The sequence below is a fragment of the Ictidomys tridecemlineatus genome, chromosome 6 (assembly GCF_052094955.1).
Source record: "Ictidomys tridecemlineatus isolate mIctTri1 chromosome 6, mIctTri1.hap1, whole genome shotgun sequence".
Taxonomy (NCBI): Eukaryota; Metazoa; Chordata; class Mammalia; order Rodentia; family Sciuridae; genus Ictidomys; species Ictidomys tridecemlineatus.
This window is the reverse complement of record NC_135482.1, coordinates 177,901,132-177,910,737: the sequence shown is the minus strand read 5'-3', so window position 1 is coordinate 177,910,737 and position 9,606 is coordinate 177,901,132.

Below are 9,606 nucleotides of genomic sequence, written 5' to 3'. Positions count from 1 at the left end.
AGTGTGATTGGAAGGTTGTAGAAAACTTTATGAAGTGGGTCCTAGTAGGAAATTTTATGTCATTGGTGGGAAAATTTAAAGAGTATCATGGGATGGCAATCTCTTTCTCTCTCTTTACCTTCCTGCTGAGGCGAGGTGAGCAGCATGCTCCAGCCTGCTCTTCCCAACATGTTGTGCTTTCTTCTCATAGGCCCAAAATGAGAGGAGACAGGACATCATGGACTCAAACTTCTAAGGCCATCAACCAGAATGAGTCTCTCCTCCTTATAATTTGATTCTCTCAGGAATTTCATTATAGTAATAGAAAGCTCATAAACACAGTTCTGTCTGGCATTTGCCTAGAAGAAGATGGTTAAAAAGCTATATACCACCGTTACATAAGTTAATCTCTCCTCCCTACTTTTGGGTGATGTGGTTATGCTATTTGTTTAAAATAGGGTAATTTGTTTCTATTTGTATTCCATTCTTCATTTTCTTTTCATTTTATTTTATTTTTTTAGTATATGAAATGATGTCTCTAAAAGATTTTAGAAAAATATGTATTCAGAATACTACCCCTGATTCCTTTTGTTTTGTTTTTAGTACTGAAATATAAATCACATACAATAAATATGCCCTTTTAAAAGTTTAAAATCCACTGGGTTTTAGTATATTTTCCATATTCCATTTTCCCAACCATTTCATCCAGTCTTCTGTTCACATTCAATATTAAACGAAGTTAGTAATTTCTTCAACTTTTATTCTATACTATGTATTGAATCTTGGACTTCAATTGCTATCTTATAATTATATACATAAACTCCAGTTATGGATGAGGATCCTGAAACTGGGAGAGATCGAAAATTTTTTTTCAATATCATATAATTGTGCTTGTAAATTACACTTAGAAACTAGGTACTTTGAAACCATATCCCTTATACAGTTTATATCATTTATAAAGAAGAAGTCCCAAACTGCTGCCATAATGCTGTAATCCTGCCCACCTACTGCAACACCTCACTTGGATTTTACCAAAAGTGCCCACTGGTCACCTTGCTGAAGTCCTTCCTCACTGGTGGTCTTTTCATCACAGTGCAACCCAAATGAGCCACTGAAAACCAGAGTGGTATCACATCCTTCTCTATTTGAATTCTTACAACATTTTCCCTTATCAATCCCAAGTGCTTAAAATGGTTAAAGTCTGTACATTATTTTCTCACCTCCTTTTTTGGTTTCGTCTTCCATCACTCTACATTGGTTTTTGATATATTAGCCACACTAGAGCCCTTGACGGACACTAATCAAGATCTCCACTTTAAAGTTATTATTACTACTTTAATGTTCACTCTTTTCAAACATGATGATAAAGATTTATTAATTTTTGTATATATGCCAGATAAATGTGAAATATCATAAAGCACAGCACAGGGTCAAAGACATAGTAGGCATTCAGTAACTATCTTGTGAAAGAATTTTAAAGTGTCAAATGAAAAAAAAAAGATTCCCAATATTTTGGGATATTTTTATCCAGTTACCATTATAATAGTGGTGAAATTATTTGAAATGAAATCTAAACTGTCTGAAGTCTGTAGCAGCATAAAATTCACAGCACATGATAATTTGGATGAAAACATATAAAGTGGATATGTGAAAACAAAACTTCCTTTCTATGAAATTGCATTGTGTTGATTTAATCTTCAATATAGGAATTTCTAGTTTCAGAGGATTGAAGTTGTGAATAGGATATATTTCAAGACCCAGTTTATTTACATGGGGGAAAATATCTGCATGGACAATATTTAACGAATCTGTTATTTGGCAAATTCTTTTTAAAAGATTGATTTTGATGAATAATATTCAATTACATATGTTACAAGGTTTTTAAGAAGTCTAATATTAATAATGACCAACATTTGAGAGAGAAATAAGAAGTTTAGATATTCTGATTTTTATTTTTGGATATGTTCATACATGGTATATAAATTAGCAATTATACATGGCTAATCAAAATAAGGAATGAGAAACGGGTGTGAAGATGAAGAAAGTTGCATGCAGGCAAGGCAATTGAGAAGCCATAGAAAATGTTTTTTATTTGTGATCAATATGGCACAAAGAAATGCTGAAATGACTCAGAAGTTATGTTGTGGTAGAAAACACTACAAAAACAAATTATGCTAGGTTCATATACCACCACAGATGGAAATAATCAATTATACTTCTCTCTGAGGTGTCTCATATCCTTGTAGTCCGAGAAAGCCAATATGCATACAGAATTTTGGAAATGTAAACCAAGTTCAAATACAAGGAAATTATCACCATTTGTTTTTAATTCCTTATTCCTATTTCTACATCAGACTTGGATACGAGAGCTAAAATGCTAGGGCTTGATTTTTCTTCACAAAAGTACTGTTGTCTGATGAATGGGAATAGTCATGTGCAGATTAAGTCTCGTATGGAAATCTTCAAATGAACAATGGAAGAGTTCTAGGAGGTTCCTAAATCAGTGTCATGAGTATAGTCTATGGGACACTTTACTGGACTATTACTAAGTGAGGAGCTAGCTATAGACTACTCAGTTACTGCTGATTCAATATTGAGAAAGGTATCATGTAAAAAGTAGGCCTGTAAGTAGGTAAGTAGATGGAATCTTCAAAGTCATACTGCATAAAAACACACCCGTTATTATATTAGTGTAATGCACTCAAATATAATGTACAAACAGAGAACGTTATGTGAACATAGAAGGCCTGTGGAATAGCTGAACTCAATATTGGACAGTCAGGGTGTCTTGGAGACTGATAAATTTGGGTACATTAAACAAAGAAGAAAGAAAGAAAGCTATAAACTGCTGTGATTCTTTATTTTCATTATCTAATATTATCACGAACCTGCATGAGTGTTGAACCATGATGCATCTGAAAATCCACAATTTCCCTTAGCACTTTCACACTGAAAGATTCCCAGTAGTGGTTTCTCACTGTCCAGGGTTACATAGTTCAAAGCAATGATTATTTCACTGCTCCAGACAGGTATATTTTCTTCTTTTTTAACTTTAAAAAATTAACATGATGTAAGTGAGAGAATGTGACAAAAACAAACAAACAAAACCCCTTACATTGGTTTAAACAGTACTTGAAGAAAAGATCCTATGATGCAGGTGCCTTTTCATTCCCAGTTTGCAGCAGTAGATTGCTGGAGAGACACCCATGGATTAAATCCTAAGAGGTTTAGGATTAAAGTGAGTTTGGAAGGCATCAACTTAAAGTGATCAATTAAAGTGAGTTTGGAAGGCATCAAGTAACCCCTAGTGTTACCTGCAGCCACAGCGTGCATAACGGGGTAGAGGTGAGTAGATAGATAGATGGATGGAGGTAGTGGTCAACAAATCACCAGCAGCATACATGGACTCAAAAACATCCATTGCATTTTGCAACAGGAAAATCATCAGTGAACTTGGCATGAGCTGCCTAGGGAGCACAGTGATCCACCCATTTAGATCCACTAAATCACTAAGTCTTACAAGCAAAATTTTTCTTTAAGGTCCCCAGCCTGCCCAAACCTGAACAGCTCCAAAATTTCTTTGCATCTTTTGAAGAATATTAAGGCAGATTCAACTCATGAACCTGTATCTAAACTTTGGAAAAGAACCACTTTCACGTTCTCAGCTGCTTGAGGCCTCTTTGTTCTCCCCCTACCCCACACTCATCCTCTGTCCCCAGGCCACAGTGTCTCACCATTCCCTTCTTCCTCTACCTCTAGCCTGTCACCAGTGGTTTCTACAGATTCAGTCTGAGGCACAGTTAGATTCAATCAAATCTATCTCATTAATGCTCATCACACTTTAGGCACACATCTTAATTATAAATCCTAACTGAATCTACACCCAAGGGTCCCAGCTGCTCACCTGTGATGTGTCTTAAGTCAGAGTCACTGGAACTCGATCTGGGCTGGAGGAATCTGGTGCAGGGGGGACAACAATGATGGAGGTCTCGGTCTCTTGGTCCGGGTCCTGTTAATTCTGCTGGCCCCCAAAGGTCTGGGTTTTTAAATCCTAGCTTGATGATGCTTGTGCAGCTGATAACTGAGTGAGCCCTGGGGTGTATGCTCGGGTATAGACTCTCACACCACTAACTTAAGTCTTTCTAAGTTCTGCAGCTTATCAAAGTTTTGCAGTTCACCTTACATCATTGGCATATTGCTTATAGTCTTTTTTTAATATTTATTTTTTAGTTTTAAGTGGACACGATGTCTTTATTTTTTATTTTTATGTGGTGCTAAGGCTCGAACCCAGTGCCTCATGCATGCTAGGCGAGCGCTCTGAGTCACAACCCCAGCACATGCGTATTAGTCCACCTCCTTTGTGTGAATGGAGTTTTGAGAGAGGGCATCACCATGATGAGTCCCACACATTTCCCAAAATTCAGCCCAGCTTCTCCTCTTTCCAGGGTCTGATGGCATGAGTGTCCCCTGTTGCTTTTCCTGTGGAAGTTCACCCTGCTCTATGGTCTAGCTTTCACTAATGAGTGAATTCTGCCCTACCTGCTATTTTGGATAACGCAAGCTTCGGTGTGATGTGCCACCTGTGTGTCTGAGTAAATGTCACTGGACATACAATGCTAAAGCCTGAATTATTCAAACCTGTATAAGACAGATCCAAGGATATCTTTAGTGTGACTGTCATCCTTTCTTACCTTCTTGAGTGACACCAACATGAGAGGAATCATAGCCTCAGTACAGGTGACTGGGCTCAGGAGCAATGCCTCACCTGGGAACATTGCCCAGGTGCTGAGCTGAGGTTCTGTTTCTCTTTGACCTCCAGACACGTTCTCATGTTCTGTTCTCTACGAAGAAAGTTCTGCTCCTCCACCAACCACTGCAAGCCACCTTGGTTTTTTCAAAAATTTTTTTTTAAAAAGTAAAAGTTTGGAATATATATATATGTGTGTGTGTGTGTGTATGTGTATGTGTAAAATTAAATAAGATGATCAGGAGTAAAATACATTTTATCAACTGCTACTATTGGCATTCTCTCCAGAAGAGACCTGGTTTTCAAAGGTGAATGTTACAATAAACTCCTCAGGATTCAGGATAGATGTCAAGCTCCAAGACCTATCAGCCACTACCATGACAGAAACAGGTTAGAAAGCTGAGAGGAGCAAAGAGGTTATGGCTTGGATCTAGAATATCCCTCAAAAGCTTATGCTCTGAAGACTTGGTCCCCAGTACTGACCAAGGTGCAGAGGTGCAATAACTTTGGGGAAGTTATTGGATCTTGAGGCCTTTACCCTCATCAGTGGATTAATCTATTTGGTGGATTAAAAATTTAAATGGATTGGGAGGAAGTGCCAACTGTAGGCAGGTGGGGCATGGCTGGAGAAAATAGATCCCTAGGGTTGTGACTTTGGGAACGGTATCTTGTTCATGGCTCCTCCCCCTCCCACCCCACCCCCCTGCCGTTTTCCAGTTGCCAGGAGCTGAGCAGCTTTCCTCTTCTTCATCATGCCCTGTTCCTTCTTCCTCCTCATTTCGGCCTCACCTGAGGCCCAGACAATGGAGCCGGCTGACACTGGACTGAAACTAGGAGCCAAAATAAATCATCCCTCCTTTAAGTTGCTTTTCTCAGATGTTTGTTAACAGCAATGAAAAGCTGCCTAACACAGGTGCTTACTTCTGAAAGAGGCCCAAGAGTGGACTTTCACCTAGGGAGGCACAGAAGGCCCCTTTGCTGGGACAAGGGTGGACAGAGGTGAGATTCAGAGAAAAGGCCTGCCCATGGGGGATTGGGGACTAAAGGGACATTTGTACCATAGACTCTTCCCCTGACTGGACAATAATGCCCCCTAATCCACAGGGCATATGCTCCAGGACTCCCAATGGATGACTGAAACCCCAGATAGTATTGAGCACTATCTACACTATATTTTTCCTATACATCTATGTCCCTGATAAAGTTTAATTTATAAATTAAGTTCAGCAAGAGATTAACAATAACTAATAATAAAATAGAACAATTATAACAATACATTATAATAAAAGTTATTTTAAACTTATGAATTATTTATTTCTAGAATTTTCCACTTAGTATCTTCAGATTGCAGTTGATGGTAGGTAACTGAAATTGCAGAAAGTGGAACTTCAGATAAGGGGGGACTGCTATCTAAAGGCTGGGTAGACCCAAGTGAGTTACAATATACTTGAAAGGAAATCTGATGATAGGACCAAGATTAATGACCTATTTGCAAGGTAATAGCTGATATATGAGTTAACTTGATGCTTTAAAATACCTCAAGCACAGATTACCCATTGGGGACAGTGTAGTCCAACAGTTAGTGGATGGGTTTTGGCATCTAGATCTGGGGTCTAGTCCCAGTTCTACCATCTTTAGTTTACATTCAATAAATGATTACTGAACACAAACCATTTGCAGACACAGTGCTAGCTAGGCACTTGTATGTACATCAGTGACCAGAATACTAGCTGTGGATACTTTAGCAAGTTAAGTAGTTTCTTTAACTGTCCTTTGTGTAAACTGCAGATAATAAATCAAAAGGTTCAGATTAGGTGAGATGATAATTTAAAGCATTTTCATCGTATTTGATTGGAGAGTCCTGAGTTTTTAAATTGATGCATCGTGGTTTACATAATAATAGGATTGACTGTGATATAGTCATGCATGCACTGCTTACAATTTGATCTGTTTTATTCCCTTGTACCCCCATTTAGTATGATCTATCATTCTTAACAATAGCCTATTCATATTGGGGAAAATTCTCTCTTTAAAGTTCTTTAAAACTTTAAGATAATAATTGGGTCACTAACTGGCCTCCTTTTCTTTAGGATAAACAAACCTGATTCCTTTCATCTGATTCCTTTAATCTTTCTTAATGCTTTCATCAACTTTTTAATTTGATTCATTCCCAATGGTGACCACTTTCTGATATTGTCTTAGTGCTTTTCCTGTTGCTATAACTGAATACCACAGACTAATTTATAAGGAATGAAGGTTTATTTGGCTCACAGTTATTAAGACTGAGAAGTTCAAGATTTCTGGTGAGATCTTTCTTATCCGTGGGGACTTTCTGCAGAGTCCTGAAGTGGCACATCACATGACAATAGAGAACATCTTAGCTCAGGCCTTTCTTCCATTTCTTATAAAGTCACATCTTCACTGGATTAGGGTCCCATCTTTACAGTCTCATTTAACCTTAAATACCACCCTAAGATCCTACCTCCAAATACCATGGTCTGATGAAGTTTCCTCCCTCTTAGTACCTCATAATAGGAATTAAATTTCAGCTTGAATTTGGGTGGGGATCCAAATCACAGCAAATAAGGTGCCCCCAAATGGATACAAGTTATTAGTAGAAATTTGACCAGTTGCAGAAGTCCCTAGTTCTCAGTCCTCCTTTCAAGTTTGCTTGGAGCCTTCCTTTCATATGAGTCCTTCTTCTCTCTCTGTCTCTGGGGTAAGACTGAGCCACCAGTAGCTACCAGTGCATATGATAAGCAAATAAAGACACTTAACAGAGTCATCACCATCAGTTTGCCTTCCCTTGTCCATGAAAATATATCCAGAATGGACCCAAAGTCTACTGAGGATATTTCCTTGCATGCTGGTGGGATTGCAGGGAGTTATCTGGAAGGCAATTTGGAATTTTAACGCAATACTTCTAGAACTTCCTAAGGAAAAAATCAGAAGTGTGGGAAAATGCCGCAGTCTGGCTGGGCACAAATCACGAGCCACTGAAGCAGGAACAAACTTTATTTCTGAACTCCACCAGCACACTCCACACATGCTCCCCAGGAATTCTCCCGAACGCCACTCGGGCGTCCAGGAACCAGCAACCGGAAATATGCCTCCTCTGGCACTTCACCAACCAATGGGAACTCTTCAGGAATCCCCACGAGAGCTCAACTGGAACTCAACAGAAACTCCTCGAGAACTCGCTGGCGTCACCTCTCAACTCACTACTTCTGGCAAAAATGCCATGCGTCATCCCAACTCAGCTGTGGCCCTCAACAGGAAAAAGTGTAATTGGGAATATCTTTTGGAGCATGTTTCAATAATAAAATTGGAATTGGCCTGGATAGTCAATAAAATGGGAATTGGCTAAATAAGCAATGGTTATTTCCATTCAACATAATTCTAAACCATTAAAAATTATGTAATCCAAGACTGTGTCATGCTTACAGAAATATGTTCATTGTACATTAAGTTAAAAAAATACATGTTTTAAAAATCATGTTACAAAGCAGAATACTGGTAAAGCACTTAGTACTTTTCCTGACTCTGTAATCATGAGCTATAACCATTTTTAAAAGCATGGTCTTAGGTTTTAGGGATGCATTTATAAATAATAAAAGAAAAGAATATTGCACAACTACAAGTGGTTACCTAGAAGAACCATGGATTTATAGGTCCTTTTTGTGTGCTTTTGTGAATTATCTTCATTATCTGTAACAAGCAAGGACTTTTTAGTGCTTCAAAAGAATTTGCTGATCTCTGCTAACTTGCCATGTGTCTATTACTTTGGAATGATCTCAGACAAAGCCCTGAGGCTTTGAAGCAAGAGACACACAACCTTGCTCCATGTTCCTGCATTATGATTTTAGATATTTCCTGTCATGTCTCTAGGCTTTGTTTAACTCTTGGGGAACAATTTGTGACTTTTTCAGGTTTGGGAAAACTTGCTTATCCTGATGCTAAACTTTTCATTCACAATAATCTAAATAGCTCCACTTTTTGAGCTTCTGTGAGTTGCTGCTGTATCTCCAGGATCTCATCAGCAGCATCTGATGGATGAGGAGATTCAGGCTAAGAGAAATAAAATGACTTGCCCAAAGTAACACAGGAAGAAAGTGAGAACTCAGGTTTGGACAGGTATATCCAACTTCAGGCACCAATTGACTACCTCAGCCTAGGATGATTGGCCAAAGAGATGTCACTTGCAATTAGCTCAAGGACACTATTTCTATTCACAACCAACTAAAAAGAAAAGTGAGAGCTGGGCTGGGCGGGACTGAGCTGGGTAGCTGGCTTGCAGGAGTCACACTTCACCAGCTGTCCAATTTCAAGAAGGGGACCTGAAAAGGTGAAGCACAAGCAAATCTGGTGACCTTGTCTGACCCAGACTTCAATTTCCCCACACATGAAGGAGGATGGCCCTGTGGGGAATTGCCACATTTTGGGGAAAGATGTGCATTGTTAATCTGTGATGAAGAAACATCATCTTGTAAAGCAATTCTATTGTGAGGGGTGGGCGACTGTGAGGACCAAGTTGGTTGTCTGGAAATGGCATAGTGCATATGTCTGCACTCTTTCCAAAGGGACCATGAGTTGCCACCAGCCCCAGGGGACAGACATTACAGAATCCTCCTTTGTAAAGCTGACCCATGCCCCCAAAACCCATTGTTCTGGGAAGCTCTCCAGTTTACCATTCTCTAAATCCAACCAGAATCCTGAATAGTAGCAACAACAACAACAACAATCCACAAGGGAATCTATTGCTCCGGAGTGAACAGCATACTCTTAGGAATGAGGTCTGTTTTTGAGAAAGGCCTTATTTACCTACCTACTTACCTGTCCCTGGGAGATAGAGCATTAAGGAGTCTGATCTTGTGCTTGGC